Source organism: Arachis hypogaea, chromosome 3 (genome assembly GCF_003086295.3).
Source record: "Arachis hypogaea cultivar Tifrunner chromosome 3, arahy.Tifrunner.gnm2.J5K5, whole genome shotgun sequence".
In the NCBI taxonomy this organism is placed as follows: Eukaryota; Viridiplantae; Streptophyta; class Magnoliopsida; order Fabales; family Fabaceae; genus Arachis; species Arachis hypogaea.
In genome coordinates this window covers 135,580,264-135,597,120 of record NC_092038.1, presented here as the reverse complement: position 1 = coordinate 135,597,120, position 16,857 = coordinate 135,580,264, and positions in this window count along the sequence as shown.

Sequence of the window (16,857 nt, the reverse complement as noted above, 5' to 3'; positions counted from 1 at the left end):
ATGGCTTGTATACACTGAACACTAGCACCACCATACATAATACACTTCAATGCAGCTCACATGACACCACGATGCACAACACTGAACTGTGGCACCTCAGATTGGGCCATGTTCCTTTTAATAAATTGCAACTCTTACATGATTCGTTTCCTTCAATTTCTAGTTCAAACTTTAATAAAATTGTGGCTGCAAAGCCGTGTGATTCTTGTCAATTTGCCAAACAAAAGAGGCTCTCTTTTTCTACTAGTCATAGCAAATCTAATGCAGTGTTTGACATTATACACATTGATATCTAGGGTCCTTTGAATATTCTTTCTACTGATGGTAACAAGTATTTTCTCACTATAGTAGATAACTACAGCAGATACACTTGGATATTTTTTATGAAATTAAAATCTGAGACAGAAAGACTGATTAAAAACCTTGTAACCCTCATTGAAAATCAAATTCACAAGACTATAAAGTGCATTCGGTCTGACAATGGCAAGGAGTTCTTAATGCATGACTTTTATGAAGCCAAAGGCATATTGCATCAAAGGTCATGCGTGGCAACTCTACAACAGAATGGAATAGTAGAACGTAAGCACCAGCACATACTGCAGGTAGCTCGATCCATTCTATTCCACTCTGCTGTCCCTAATTGCTATTGGGACTTTGCCGTTGCCCATGCTATCCATTTGATCAATAGATTGCCAAGTTCCATCAATAGATTGTCAATACGGCATTTTTACATGGCGATCTGGATGAGGAGGTTTATATGAGACCCCCTAAAGGCCTTCATCTACCAAGACCGGACCTAGTCTGCAAACTCAAAAAGTCTCTCTATGGCTTAAAACAAGCCAGCAGGCAATGGAACGTGAAACTGACTTCAATGTTAGTTAGTTTGGGGTACAAACAATCCATCAATGATTACTCTCTCTTTACTAAACAATCTGCCAAGTCGTTTACTGCTGTTTTGGTTTATGTGGATGATTTAATACTGACAGGGGATGACCAAGATGAAATAAGAAAAACAAAGATGGCTCTAGACAAAGCATTCAGCATCAAGGACATAGGTGATCTCAAATATTTCTTAGGCTTGGAAATAGCTAGGAGCAACAAAGATATCTCTGTTTGTCAAAGAAAATATGTCACTTATTTGTTGAAGGACTATGGCTTGAGTGATGCCAAACCAGTTAGTACTCCCATGGAGTATACATCAAAACTATCCAGATCAGCTACACCTCCATATGACGACATTTCAGCATATTGCAGATTGGTTGGGAGATTGGTGTATTTGACCACGACAAGGCCAGACATTTGTTATGCAGTTGGCAAGTTAAGTCAGTGTTTGGACTGCCCCACAACATCCCACTATCAAGCAGCGATTCGTGTGTTGAAATACCTCAAGAATGCCCCCGCTACTGGCCTCATATTCCCTACCTCTTCCGACCTCTGTCTGAAAGGCTTTACTGATGCTGACTGGGCATCTTGTCCAGATACCAGGAGGTCAATTTCTGGGTATTGCTTTTTTTTGGGTGATGCTTTGGTTTCTTGGAAGAGTAAAAAGCAACTTACTGTAGCGAGGTCATCCTCAGAAGCCGAGTATATAGCCATGGCAGGTGGTGTGTGTGAGGTTCAATGGTTGTCCTATCTTCTACATGATCTTAATATTCCTATTACTCAGCCCATTCCCTTTTATTGTGATAACCAGTCTGCCCTTTATATTGCAGCGAATCCTGTGTTTCATGAAAGGACTAAGCACATTGAGGTAGATTGTCATGTGGTGCGAGAAAGAGCTGTGTCTGGGTTAGTTAAGTTGCTACATTTCTCAAGCAAAAATCAAACAGCGGATATCTTCACCAAGGCCTTAGCACCTGGTCCTTTTCAGAATTGTTTTAGCAAGCTAGGCCTGTTCGATTTGTATGCTCCTCAATTGAGGGGGAATGGTACCAGTGATTTTGTTACTTGATGATTGACATCTTCCTTTATTGCAAGTTAGTGATATGGAATTCTCCATTTCTCCAACTTGAAGGGGAATGTTAGTTAGTTAGATGGTGTCATAGTTAGATTGTAGTTTTTTTTTTACTCCAAGTTGATATTATGACAATATGCATAACTATCAACTTAAGGAGGAATGTTAGTTGGATAATTAGCTTGTTAATTATAGAGATTAGTTTGTCATAGTTAGGTTAGTAAAATTAGTTATTCTCACTTACATGTATGTATATAGACAGCAAGATTTGTAAGAGTTAAGAAAAGAAAATGAAAAATACTGAAGGCAATTTTTGCCCCCAATTTTTTCTCTCTCTCTTGAACTGTCTCTCTCACCTTCTACAATCCCCTTCTTCTAATCAACAATTGATTCAATCATGGACGCAGAACACAGCAGTTTCAACAGCTTTCCGTCCCATTTCTAAAATTAATTTTTATCTCCGTCTTGATCTCTGCTATAGAAAAATAATTATTCCTATTCCTATTTTTATTTTTCGTGTTTTTTGTGTTTTCTATAGGATTTCATTATCTGTCTCTCTATATTAAACATTTATATAAAAATGATAGTAAAAAATAAAAAAGAAACAAAAAACAAACTACAAAACATTATTACAAACACACAAACATATTTTATCTAAGATTATAAGTCTAGAAATACAACATAATAAATCATAGTCCATTAAACAAAATCTTAAAATACAACTTCCATTCTTAAAAAAAACAATAAAAAGAATAAATAACAGAGAATATGCAAATTAAGATTTTAAACTACAATAAATCAGTAAAAAGGGCAAAAAACACAAAAAAAAAAATAAATTATAAACTGCAATAAATCAACAAAAGAACACATAATAGAGCATATTATTCAATATTCAGAATTCAAAAAACACATAACAAAGATTATACTGAAGAGTAGTATCAAACCCTAACTATTTCATAATTATAAACCCTATATGTCTAATTGCTTCAGATACATAGAAGGAGAGAGAATAAAACCTGAAGTCAAGTGGATGAGAAGGAGGAAGAGGATTGGAAGAAGGGCAACCGGTGACTGCTACAGCGTCAACAGTGATGCGCTCCAGTAGACGACGAGCAACGAAGAGAGGGCAGAGTAGTGGGATGTGACGGCGGAGAGGGGAGAATGGATGCGGTGACAATGACGAGAATGGACGCAATCACGCAGACGCAAGAATGGAGAGGGGAAGGACGTCGCACCTGAAGAGAGAGAACGACGTGGTGAAACTGTGAGGGTGACAACGCGGTAACATTAAGCACTGAACAGGAGGAGGAGTAGTGGCCAGTGGCGACTGGCGAGGGGGTATGGTGCTATGGCTGTGATTGTGGAAACAGCTCTGAGAATTTTGAACTTTTGGGATTGGAGAGTTAGGGCTTGGGGATGGCGCAGTAAATATGGAGAAGTAGTAGAGAAGGGAAGACACTCAATAAGATAGGGTTAGGATTTTCAATAGGTGAAATTACTAAAAAATCCCTATATTAAAAATAAATTAAGGGTATTTAAGCAAATTCAAGAATTCGGGGAATTATCGGGGATGGGGCAGGAATCCCCGCTCGAATTCCCGCCCCTATCTCGAGAGAATTTTAGTTTCTATCCTATAAAAAATTTTTCGCTTTCAAGTGTCCATTTGGGGCAGTCTTCACGGGAATTCCAGCGCTTTGGGAAATTTTGACATCCCTAAATAAGACTAACGAGAATGAAGAGAAGAATGAGGAGATAACAAAGAAAATAAAAAGAGAGAAAAAAGATATGAGCTTTATTTTAAAAGAAGGAAGTTATACTCAATAAAGAGATTTTAGAGATAAAAATTAAATACATTAAATTGAAAAAATTGTTTTCTGAAAAATAGGAAGATAACTTCATAAAAAACTAATTCAATTATTTTATAAGATTTAAAAGTTGAGTAAAGATAACATTTTAAAAAATGGATAGTATTTCTCATTTAAAATATGATGTAATTCTTACCCTAATACTTTTTAGGGTTAAGTACGATTTTGGTCTCTAAGGTAAGGGCTGAAAATTTATTTCGTCTCCGGCCTTTTTTTTCGCTTAAAAATGGTCCCAATTTTAAAATCGTCATTTTTACCAAAATTTTAATTTTTATTACCAAATTACCCCTAACTAAACAACGCGGAGGGTGGAGGGTAGGGAAGAAGAAGGGGGAAGGGGAAGAGAAGGGGGAATCACTCGCCGCTATGATTCGCATCACCACCGAAACCACCGTCCACCACCACTGCTGCTCCTCTCCATCGTCGCACAAGTACAACAACAGTTCGCTGGCGTCACCGTTACCTTGGATTCGCCTCACTGTCATTGCCGCGTGAGGTCATGCTAGCGCCGCCGCGGTAGCTGCCTTCCTCTGCTTGCGTCGCGCCGCCAGCATTCTACCCATCGCCTCACTGTTCTCCTCTGTGTCTTGTTGTGCTTTGTTTCTGATGATAGGCATTCATTTTGCTTCGCGTTATTTTTCCCTGGATTTGTTGAATTTTTTTATTTGTTGATTTTGTTAATTACATTATTTCTGATTCTGATTTTATTATTGTTGTTGATTCTATCTGCTTCTATAGTTCTGCTTCTGATTCTGATTCTATTATTCATTGTTGTTGTTGATGTTTCTGTTTGTTTCTGCTTTTGTTTCTTTTGTTGCTGTTGTTCTTTGGAGTGAGACAGTGATGCTTCTGCTTCTGCTTCTATGGTTCTTTTGTTGTTGTTCTTTGAAAAGTAGGGCTGCACACGGATTGGATATGCTCAAATTTTCGATCCGATCCGCACAAATTTCATCGAATAGGATTGAATCCAATTACCGCACTTTTCGCACTCAGATCCGATCCGCATATTTGCGGATAGGATCGGATATCGGATATCGGATATATCCACAAATTTGGAATAAAACTATATATATTTAAAATAACAAAAGATTAAACCATTACAGCAGCAACTCAAGGGTCAGATATGATCATTGATATCTAATTGATAAAAAAAATAAAATCATAACAATAGCAACTCAAACCTTTTAACAATTGAAGAAGTAAAATTATTTTTCAAAAAAAATTAAACTTATGAACAGAAACACCTTATTCTCATAATAGAAAAGATTTTTTCTTTTCAATATAACAATTTTCATATAAAAAATTAACAAAAAAATCACTTGATGAACGAAGCACTCCACAATAGCACTAGGTAGCGCCGACAAGAAGAGAAGACGATGAAGGCGGCGACGACAGAGGAGCCCCACGCTGCACCAGCCAGCACCACTCACACCATAGAAGTTGGAAGATACCAGGTAGCTCCGACAAGAACAGAAGACGATGAAGGCGAGAACAGAGACGGAGAGGTGGGGCGACAAGGAAGAGAAGAGAAGACGGCGAGGTGACAAAGCTAAGAGACTAGCAAGGAGACGACGTGATTGCGAGAGGATGAAGAAGAGGTGAATGCCAGTGATGGTCACTGATGAGCATATTAGACATGGATTTGTCTGAGAAGTGCGATTGTTAGAAGAGCATAGCGAGGGAGATGAGTGAAAGAGATCACAGTGAGGGTATAGCACCGTATTAAAATGTTTAGGGTTAAGAGTAGGGTTTTTGATTTTTTTTTTAAGTTAGCTATATATATTATTTATTTATTTATTTATTAAGTGTGCGGATCCGCAGATTGGATCCGCGGATCCAGTTGCAATATCCGCGATCCGATCCCCTTATAGTGCGGATCGGATAAGATCCGCAATTTGCGGATCGGATGCAGATAAATACCGCGGATCTGTGGATATTATCCAATCCATGTTCAGCCCTATTGGAAAGAGATAGTGATGCTTCTGTTTTTTTTTTTCCTTCTGTTTCTACTTTTTTTCTTTATGTTTATTACATTGTTTTATTATTATTGTTGCTGATGCTTTGATGAAGACGAAGAAAAAAGAAGCAGAGATGAAGAGATAATGCTGTTATGGGAAAGGGGGAAGGGGAAGGGAGAAGGATATTTTGATCTGAAATACGATTTTAAAATTAAGTTAAATCTTTAGGACCATTTTTTAGCGAAAAAAAGGCTGGAGATGAAATAAATTTTCAACCCCTACCTTAGAGACCAAAATCATATTTAATCCTATTTTTTATTAGTGTTTACATTTTGTACATGTCAATTGAACACATTTAATAATTTTCAAATACCATAATTAGAATATGTATGTGATGGACATAATATTTTGTCAAGTTATCTGACATCAGAACTTCACATTACACACATACACATTGAAAATGGCAATGAAAACGTTTGAGATTAGAGTTTTAAGGAAGCAAAGTTGTTCCCAACAAATCCAAAACCACTCAAACACAGCGTGAATATTGCTAAATTTATGAATACATAATATGCTTTTACAACTTTTCTTGGGGGCATAATAATTAAGCCCTATTGCCCCCTTTATCCAAATTTACCTAAGCTTCTACTTTCTAACTTGAGACTAAAAACGAAGGGAAACAAATATTTGTCATTCAAATCAACCATTATCTATTTGTTTGACATCTCGTTACAATTAGGTAACGAATGGTGGTACTTTTATTATTAGGCCACAAGAAGTCAAGAACTATAAAAATAAACTATGCTATATATTATGAATTAGACCCACGGAGCTAGGGATATATACATGGTAGACATAGGTTGTTGTAGTGGCAACCTCAAATTTATTTTATGCTCTCTGTAAAATGAAGGGATGCGTGCCTATGTATATATATTGAGATACAGATGCACCAACTTCCAATGGGTGCGTGCTTGACTACTTCTTCCCACTCTTTAATATTGTTAGCAACATTTTGCATTATCCAAAAGGTACACCACCCTAATATATATTAGGAAGCGTTTTAAGTGAGGCAGGTTCCTGTACTGGAAGTTTAGTACATCAGTTATTCACACCATTGAAATATATTATAAAATATTTAAATGGCTCAAATAAATAGATACATAGATACTGTGATGACTGATTTAATAAGATATACGATAGGAAGACTTTCACATGTGCCACAGTGCCAGGCAACTTTACTGTTACATTGCTATGCCATGTACGGCTAAGTAGCAGGTTTATAGTTTGTCTTGTAGCAAGCATGAGAATTACAAAAGAACCCTTGAAACGGTGGATGAAAAGACAAAAATACTTAAAAATAGTAGCCGCTTGGATAGGTAGCTAAGGTGAGGAGGATCGAAGCTATTAGACTGCGTCTTCATAGAGCCAGGGTGCAGTAAATGACAAAAAGTTAAAACTTTGGTATTACTTATAATTAATATTAAATCTACAATATTTTTAGTTTTAATTTTTTATTATAATGAACTTATTCTAAGAGCACTTTATATTCGTATAATAATAAAAATATTAAATTTTTTTATGTATTTAACACATTAAAAATACAAAATAAATTATATTTTCGATAACTTTTAATGAAATATATTTTTTATCCAATTTTAATTAAAATGTTTTTTGCATACATAAAACAAAGAAGAGTACTTAATCTTATTTTAAAAATTGACAAAAATAAAATAATATATTTTAGAGTAAAGTATTGTTTTTGTTTCCAACGTTTAGGGTAAGTCCTAAAGTTGTTTTCAATCGTCGTATTTAATTTCCTAACATTTCAAAATTGGCTCAATGTTATCCTGCCGTTAGAGATCCGTTAACAGAATTGACGGCGGGACAAAATTGAGACGATTTTAAAATGTTAGATACTTAAATAGAACAAAAATGTTGGGGACAAAAACGATAGATAGAAATAAATTTTAATTTTATCCTTCAATAATTTTAATTTTTTACTGTATATAATATTTAATTATTTTTTAATCACATTTAAGTAAATTACATTTAATCACACTACTTTCATTTCAAATAAATTTTTTTATATTTTTATATTAACTTATAACTTTAAGTGTAAAATTATAACAAAAACAAATTTATTTAGAATGAAAGTAATATGATTAAGTATAATTTACTTAGATGTGATTAAAAAATAATTGAATACTATGTATAGTGAAAAATTGATATTATTGAAGGATAAAACTAAAATTTATTTTTATGTATCGTTTTTGTCCTCAACGTTTTCGTCCAATTTAAGTCCCTAATGTTTCAAAATCGTCTCAATTTTGTCCCGCCGTCAATTCTGTTAACGGATTTCTAACGGCAGAACAACATTGAGTCAATTTTAAAACGTTAGGTAGCGTTTGGTGGAGAGACAGAGACAGAAAGACTGAGACTGAGAGACAGAGACTAAAAAACAGAGATTGGAATAAATTTCAGTATTCTGTTTAGTGCAAAGTGGGAGACAGAAATTGAAACAAGAATGAAATTCTAATTTAATTTGTACAAAGGGTAAAATTAGAATTAATTAATTGAAATGAAGGTATTTTAGGTATAAAATGTTATTAAAGTTTCAGTTTTTATCTTTAAAAATTTTAGTCCCCTGTGTCCCTACTTTTTGGAGGTACTAAAATATTGAAATTTTGGAGACAGAGATAGAAATTTTAGTACCAATCTCTGAATTAACAAACATGATACTGAATCTCAGTCTCCCAATCTCTGTCTCAGTATCTCAAAACAAACGCTACCTTAGAGACTTAAATAGGACACGATTGAAACGTTAGGGACAACTTTAGAACTTATCCCAAACGTTGAGAAAAAACCGATACTTTACTCTATATTTTATATAATAATTATTCAATCACTCATTAAAAAATTAGTATAATCGATAAAATTTCTATATACATTTGTACTAAAACTGTTTATTAAATTAAGAAAATTTAGAAGTAAATAGTTAATAATTTAACACACATATGTAATTAAAAGTTTTTTTTTGAAGGGAGACCATGATCCATGTTGGGCTTCTAGGTTTCGCCACTGGTGTTTGATGAAGAGAGAGATCGAATAAGAAGAATTTGGATTCTCTAAAATAAAGTGAGATCTTTTATTATTGAATATTTTTTCTCTTATTTTTTTCTTGGTCTCACCTATGAAATAAATAGTGATAGATCATATTTTATACTCTAAAGTAAAATTCAAAATTTAGAGGATCAAAATCTAAATACGAGATGTTGATTTGTATTCGATCTTTATAAGTATAAAAATATAAAAAAATACATAATAACTCATGTAAATGTATAAATAACATTTTTTTAATTAAGAATATATAAAAATCTGTATGTTTATCATCAGATGGAGAACTGTTCCGGAGCTTACCTAGAATCGGATGGTGGTTGGGCTTGTTTGTAAGGCTTAAGCGCTAAAAAATGGTGGCCTCCGACTTGTTTTAGATCTGAAGCCTCCGTCCGAATTATGTATGTGAAAGAATGGGGTGGTACCTGCAAAGATACTCCGATATCTAAGTTAGCAAGGGGGTAATCATGTTTTTAGAGTATTGGAATTTAGAGATACCTGAGGGGTAGTGTCAGTGTATTTATAGGTGATGTGCCAATAACTACCGTTGAAGTGGATCCACTATTAGTGGATAACCGTCCCTTTTATCTAGGGGTTGTTGAGGTCTCCTTTCTAGAAGTGGGGGAGAGATTTACGGAAGCAGTTACTCACTTAGATAAGTATGAGCTGCCTGCTTCAGTCTATTCCGACCTCTTCTAAGAGGTCGGATAAGTGGATAAGGTCACTCTTCTTAATTGGCCCTTTTAATTTTATTGGGTTTGACTTATGTTTTAGGTCAAGGTATGAACAAGAACTATCCTAATGTTGTTTCTGATCAAATTATTATAAACTTCTATAAATTCAAATAAATTGAATTTCACAATAATATTATACAATTAACACCACATTTATTTCGACTTGAATACTCACTTATGAGCAACACGAAGCATATTAACTTCATGTGGCAGATATGTTTTTGCAAGTCTTTGTTAACGTAAATAAAGATTTTCAAATTCGATTCATTTTAGCATTGATTTAGCGTTTAATCTTATGAACAATTCTTTAGAATAAGTTAAACTTAGAGTGTATGATTTCTACCAAATTCAAATACTTAAAAAAATTAAGTCGATAATCAATTGATTCGATTAAGACAAATTATAAACAAAGAATGTCTAAATGAACCAAAATAACTTATACACATTGAAGGTAGCACATTTTATAAATCATTGAATTTTAATAAATATAAATATTTTTTTTTTAAAATTATTCAAGTTCTTAATAATAGAATATATTAAAATATAAATAAATAAGTAACATATAAAATAATAGTAAAAAATAATTATTTTATTTATATATATTAAAAATAATTCGTATTCATCTTGATGAAGTCAAATTCATTTTTTTTATCTGCTCTTATAAACAAATAAAAAATAACATAATTATAAATTCATTATGAGATATATATGTATATACCGTTAGATACATATAATTTTGACGTACCTAATTTTTTTAGATATTTAAAAAAATAATAATATTATTTATTTTTTATTTCTATTACTAATCTTAGGTATAAATGAAACAACTAAAAAGTTTTACTGTTTTTTTTTCATAAAAGGGATCAATTTCCGTATATAATTATACATGTAATATTTTAAATAAAAATATATTTTAATAATATTTTTAACAAATATAGTTATTTAACATATTTTTAATAGTTATATGAAATAATCTATCATATATCGCAAATTAATATAAAATTTATTTATTTTATATTTTATTTGTTACAATAAAAAAATATCCTAATATAAATTTTATTTGTTTTTTGGCTGGAATATAAATTTTATTTGTTAAAATAGTCACATTATATTATTGTTGCCACATACATTTAATGGTCCATCTCATATTCTTGCTGTTATATAGTGTTACTCATTGACTCAATCTTTGCATCGGCTCCCATAACACTCCCGCGGCTTGGTTCCAAACAATGACTTCACAAAAAGACAAAAAAATGTATTCAACTGCCCATCATGTAATTTTCACCAACTCTAATTTGTTTCCCGCTTTAACCTGTTAGAAGACCAGCCAACACTCTCTGTCTCCTTACTCTACCGCATAACTCTACCAATCTATCTCCACCCTTATAATTTTTTAATATATATCTCAGCGGCTCTGCATTATGGCATAGCAATATGTCAATAAAGTTGCTTGGCACATGTGAAAGTTTTCCAAATACGATAAGACTCTAATCGCATCTATGGATATGAAGTTTTTAGTTGTTCGAGATGGCGTTAATGTCCAAGCTGGTGTGAAGTAATGGTGCTTTCCAATTCTCATGTAACTGGCTTGGCAAGCTGTACGGAAGCCAATGCAATGGGCCGTAGCATCTTATGTATTTAACTATATATATATATATCTTTTTTGCAAGTTACAATTATGGGAAATGAATTTTCTCGATTGTTAAAAAAAATTGAGAGTATAAAGTGTGATTTTTAACTCTTTATTATTTTCTTATATTTATTTTTGGTCCTACTTATAAAATTGATGGTGGGAGATCACATTTTACTCCCTTAATTGTTAAAAAAATTTGAGAGGATTCATTCCCCTCAATTATGCTACGTTGTATACCAAAATCAACCATCAAAATCAACCATCAATATAGAATACAGGTTGAAATACAAATACATATTGAAAATAAATTAAACCAACACATATGTTTATATATAAATACATTGGTGGCTAATTTTAGTGGCTGATTTTGGTATACAAATAATATTTTTTATTATGCGCTTGTATACGATGTTTTCTCTTACTTTAATGGGTTGTTTAGTTTATCTTTTCTTCACATATTCCTAGTTATATCATTGTCCTTCGAATACTATGTATATGTTTTTGTTTTTAGGTGTTGTAATACCTCACCACCTCAGATTTACGATTATAGCGTAAGGTTTTGTGTGGTAGGATATTACAAATTCCGATGACAGAAGATGCATGAAAAACTACATTATTGGTGCACTTTTTTAAATTTGAAAGATTAAAGTGTAGCAATTAAAAAGTCAAAGACTACTAAATCAGTACAACTCACTAATTCCAAAAATTAAAGTGGAGCTTAACTCACTTTTTACGCATTCTCAAATATTCTTATATAAAAAAATTTAGTTGTGTTAACTTTTTTTATCATAAATTGATAATTGACTATATAATAGATTGATAAGTCACAAGTAGATCATTATTATTAATGTGATAATATATATAGATATTGATCTTTATTTATAAAAAAATCACTTAATTATAACTTTTTGATAAATCAATAATTGTATTTGTGAAACTTTTTTTTGGGCATCTAATTGAATTTTGTGTTGTAGTCTTATTGTCTTAATTAATCTACAAAAATTGATTACCATTTTATTTAAAATAATGACAAAAATAATATATTTTATTTAGCATTAAAATAGAGAATTTTACTTTTAAAATAATTTTAAATAATTAAAATAGTTATTTAGTAAAATAAAATATGTTATTTTTTTATATTTGTTCAAAATATATATTAATATTTTAAAAGTATAAATTAATTAATGTTAATTAAAATACAAAATAAGTTAAAAAATATTAATCTTGATATTTTTTATATTTAAAAAAATTATAAAAAGTAGTTAAGTAATTGTTCGAATAAAAATATTTTATTAAAAATAATAACTAAGATATTTACTTGTATCATATTTAATAATATAATTAAATATAGTCAATTTTTAATTGTTGAATTCATTATTTTTTTTATTAATTTTGACCAAAAAAATATACTTTATACAACACATACACTGTAGTATTTCATTTCTAAAGCTACCTAATATCGTCTTTTTAAACTTTTGCTAAGAGTTATAGTTGTCTTTCAATCTCTCGCTACACAATAAATAAACATTACGTACCTGACATATCCAATTTCCACGAAAATATAATGGGATAGTTGAAACGTTTCCTATATATTAGTCAAAGGTAGGTTTCATGATCATCAACGGATAAATGAATGCAGAAACAAGTTGACATAAATAGGGAAATATATAGGAAAAATATTGTCACTTCCGTGTCTCATGAGTGATGACAGATATAGTTGTTAGAGGAGTTGATTTGTTTTTTGATAGTTTTTAAGCTTACACAACCTTTAAAAGAAAAGGTTACATACAAACAAGATAATTAAGCCTAATTAAACAAGGCTAGTCAACTCTCACTAAACTAGAAAATGACAAAAACTCACAGCAGACATTACACCACAAGAAGATAAAGAATTAAAATTCAGCCACACATGCAGCAAAAGACAAGACACCAATAATGTTAGTTATCTCAATTCTTAATATCTGTTATTCGAAATCTTCTGTCTCTTGACCAGCACCAAACACGATACATTTTGTTCTAACAGTGAGATATTCACCTTTTCTTTCTCGAAGACAACAGCATTTTTATGTTTTTACAGAGACTAAATTACAGTAAAAAAGATTGTCATTCAATCTTCTTTTTCGCCCTTCCTATTTGCTCTATGTATCCACGACTCAAAACATTGTCTAGAATTTTTTGCCCAAACCCAAAGTATATTCAATCATTTAGAGGAGTTGATTATTCAAAAAATTTTTTTTGAGTATATAGATATATCAATATTTTTAATAAATTTAATTGTTAATCGTTAATTATATATATTTTATAATGAAAATTAATAATTAAAAATTATTGAAACTACACATCAATATACTAATACACTTAAAAAAATTTCAATTATTTAATCTTTTATGTTATAATAATAATAATAATAAATTAATCTATCAATCTTTATAATGTCACTAGGCACTAGCTTAGCTCATTGGAATGCGATATTGGAAGCAGCAGCGAAGACAATTTAAAAAAAATGTCTATCAAAGAAACATTACATCATAAAATTATTCTAAAAAAATATTAATTAGAAATGAATATCAAACTTGTTTATATTTAACCAGTATTTATAAAATATCTTATAATGTACGTCCTCTGAAATTAATATAAAAAATTGGCTTAAATAAGTTTTTAGGTGAATGCTACAGTGTCTATTACTTTGTATCTAAGTTACTAAAAATGATAAATAAATAATATTTAATAAATTTTACTTGATTTATTTTTTATTTTAAATATTTTATTTTTTACTTTAAAAAAAAGTTAGACAATTTAAGCACCATAACAAAGGTATCATAGAACTCACCAAGTTTTTAATATGCAAAGTATCAAATTTATAGTTCTGATTTTTATAAAAGCTTTACTTTGGTTTTATTCCATTAAAATTTAAACTCGACTATTTTAATTATATTATTAGTTTATTCCAATATGACAAGACATCACATTAGCATTTAACGTATCATGTACATAGAAATTAAAATAGTTTACATTTTAATTTTATTTGACTAAAAGTTTTTTTTTTTGTAGAAATAAAAAAAAATACAGAAATCTTATTTCAACCTAAAAAATTGATACAAACAATATTATTCCTAAGTGTAAAAAAAGAAAAAAGTATGAAAAGAACGAATAAGTAAAATCCCTCTAAATCCAACTATATGAACTATAACATGACAAGGTACAATTAACATGTTTTGGGTAAGGATATCCAAGGCCCCCATTATTGAATTGACTGTCATAGTGTGAAAGATAATTTAATTAATCTGTCAAATGTTTTTGGAGTAAGATAATTCATTAACTATGAATAATGTATCATTCATCTCATCACTGAATATTGATAATAACAGAGAGATTGATAGGCATGTTACGATGCAAATTGACGAGTACGGTTGTATTGACCAAAAATAGAACCTAAGAAAAAAAAGATACGGTTGTCGACAGAGTCTAATAAATTGCATGTTCTTATTATTATATTTCCGCATGTACAATACGCTATAAATTTTATATTTTTGTTTGTAGTGTATGTATTGTCAATTTTTTTTTTTTTTTTTTTTTGTGACTGTGTGTATTGTATGTCAATTTGATGAGATAGTAGTCGATCGACTCAAAATTTTTAAATCGATTTTTATAGAGAATTAATTTTCTATTTACTAACAATTAGCTTTTAAAATAGTGGATGAATAATTATTACGGGAGAGAAAGAGAAATTGAGTAAATAGCCAAATTGGTCCCGAAAGATAGTCCATTCTTCAAACGAGTTCCCGTAAGAAAAAGATAATAAAATTTGTCCCCGAAAAATTTAAAATTGGTAACGTTAGTCCTTCCGTCAGTTGGATGATGACGTGGAGGGCTAATGCCACGTGTCACAATATGATTGGTTGACATGTCAGATCGGTGACACGTGCATGCCACATGGCACTTGACATGTAAAAAAGTTATTTATAATCAAAATAGTCCTTGAAAGTTCAGACGTAAGTCATTTTCATCCCTAAAATTTTAAAAATTAATCAAATTAGTCCTTATATAATTTTTTTTATTTTTTCTTGATAATATTAAATTTAAAATATTTTTTGATACTACTAATTTTAATAGAAATGTAATTATAATTGTATCTTTTCTTCTTAAAAATTTGTTCAATAAAATTATATCTCTCCTTTAATTCTTGTCAAAATCTCTCTATTCTTTTCTATTATAAAACCTTTTTCTTACATTATTACATTTTGTTGGAATATATATATATATATATATATATATATATATATATATATATATATATATATATATATATATATATATATAACCTAAACAAAGTTATATGCTCAAAATCAAAATTTATGTATGTTAATCTAAATGAAAGTAATAACGTAATGAAAAAAAAAAGATGTATAAATTTTTATTAAATTTGTTTAGGTTAACATACATAAATTTTTATTTTGAGCATATAACTTTATTTAGGGTAACAAATACATACATTTCAATTTTGAGTATATATATATATATTCCAGCAAAATGTAATAATGTAAGAAAAAGGTTTTAGAATAGAAAAGAATAAGAGAGATTTTGACAAGAATTAGAGGAGAGAGATAATTTTATTGAACAAATTTTTAAGAAGAAAAGATACAATTACTAATTTTTTTATTGTCAATTACATTTCTATTAAAATTAGTAGTATTAAAAAATATTTTAAATTTAGTATTATCAAGAAAAAATAAAAAAAATTATATAAGGACTAATTTGATTAATTTTTAAAATTTTAGGAATGAAAATGACTTACGTCTGAACTTTCAAAGACTATTTTGATTATAAATAACTTTTTTACATGTCAAGTGCCACGTGGCATGCCACGTGTCACTGACCTGACACGTGACATGTCACGTGTCACCGATCTAACATGTCAACCAATCATATTGTGACACGTGGCATTAGCCCTCCACGTCATCATATGCCACGTGGCACTTAACGTGACATGTCATCATCCAACTGACGGAAGGACTAACGTTACCAATTTTAAATTTTTCGGGGACAAATTTTATTATCTTTTTCTTACAGGGACTCGTTTGAATAATGTGCTATCTTTTGGGGACCAATTTGACTATTTACTCAAGAGAAATTTACAAAAAAATATCATGGATTATTGTTTATTAAAAAAATTGATTCTAAATTGATTTTGGTTTATATATTTTTATGTAAAAATAATAATTAAGTATTTTTACTTATTTAATTTAATTTATTGTTATAACACGTATTAATATTTCAATTATTATCCCCAAATAAACATATTTAAATAGCCATCTAAATTTAGTCTTATATAATCAAAAAAATTAACGTAAAAATAATAATATTTATTACAATTTTTTTGTGTAAAAATCTACATATAATTATTTTTATATAAAATTAATATTTAAACATCATTAAATAATTTAATAAATTTAATTAAATTATCGTCTAACAATTTTTAGCGTATACATTGCAGGATCTGAGTATTTCCTATTTTTTTTACCCTTTATTGTTTCTTTTTGCGCTAGAAAATTTTGCAATGTTGTAATTATTTACTATTGATATCCATATAAATAGGAGC